General features: G+C 49.3%; 1 non-coding gene across 1 annotated transcript; it reads left to right on the top strand.

Annotated features, from left to right (window-relative positions):
* Positions 1 to 674: 674 nt before the first annotated feature.
* trnat-ugu (transfer RNA threonine (anticodon UGU)) lies at positions 675 to 748 on the top strand. Its single transcript has one exon. It is a non-coding gene; the product is annotated as a tRNA-Thr (tRNA).
* The last annotated feature ends 248 nt before the right edge of the window (positions 749 to 996 follow it).

Here is a 996-nt window from a genome sequence, read left to right as displayed (position 1 = left end):
GCTAACAATAAATTGCTTTTTCTACCTGTTCAATTGTGTTTTATTAACGTCTACACCTACCCCGTACAATAATGGCAAAAAAGTAATTATTGTTGTACAGTGTAAGAAAAATTACTCTAAATTGATGTGCGCATAACCAGTAGTTTTTGCTGTATCCCTGCTAGCCTTAACCAACAAACACTCTTAAGCTGTCCAGTGCCTTGCCCGCGAGTCTCTGGCCTCTTCTCTGGATGCTTTGATCCTCTGACTCGCCCTCCCAGATAAAGCACTTGTAGCTGGCTCTGTGGCTTAGTTGGTTAAAGCGCCTGTTTAGTAAATCCCAGCTCGAATCCCAGCGGTACCTTTTGGGAGAGCACGGGCATCCTCCTAGGCGAGGCCAGCTTTTGATTGAGCGCAAGGCCAGTAGGCTGTTTCATTTGCAAACCACCCCTCAGCTTCTGCCGAAAAAAGATGGCCTGGACCAGGGGTAGGCAAGTTCTGTCCTAGAGAGCCGCAGTCCTGCAGAGTTCAGCTCCAACCCTAATCAAACACACCTGAACAAGCTAATCAATGTCTTCAGGATTACTAAGGCTATAGGCAGGTGAGTTTTTTTTCAGGGTTGGAGCTGAACTCTGCAGGACTGCGGCTTTCTAGGACCGAACTTGCCTTACCCCTGGCCTGGAATAATGCTCCTGGGCGCTGTGGCTTAGCTGGTCAAAGCACCAGTCTTGTAAACAGGAGATCCTGGGTTCGAATCCTAGCGGTGCCTTTTGGGAGAGCACGGGCACCTCCTAGGCGAGGCCAGCTTTTGATCGAGCGCAAGGCCAGTAGGCTGTTTCATTTGCAAACCACCCCTCAGCTTCTGCCGAAAAATGATGGCCTGGACCAGGGGTAGGCAGGTTCTGTCCTAGAGAGCCGCAGTCCTGCAGAGTTCAGCTCCAACCCTGAAAAAAAACACCTGCCTATAGCCTTAGTAATCCTGAAGACATCGATTAGCTTGTTCAGGTGTGTTTGATC

The sequence above is a fragment of the Sinocyclocheilus rhinocerous genome, unplaced genomic scaffold (genome assembly GCF_001515625.1).
Source record: "Sinocyclocheilus rhinocerous isolate Xijiao unplaced genomic scaffold, SAMN03320098_v1.1 scaffold10598, whole genome shotgun sequence".
Lineage (NCBI taxonomy): Eukaryota > Metazoa > Chordata > Actinopteri > Cypriniformes > Cyprinidae > Sinocyclocheilus > Sinocyclocheilus rhinocerous.
Note: the sequence above shows the minus strand (reverse complement) of the source record. Positions and strands in the feature narration are given on the sequence as shown.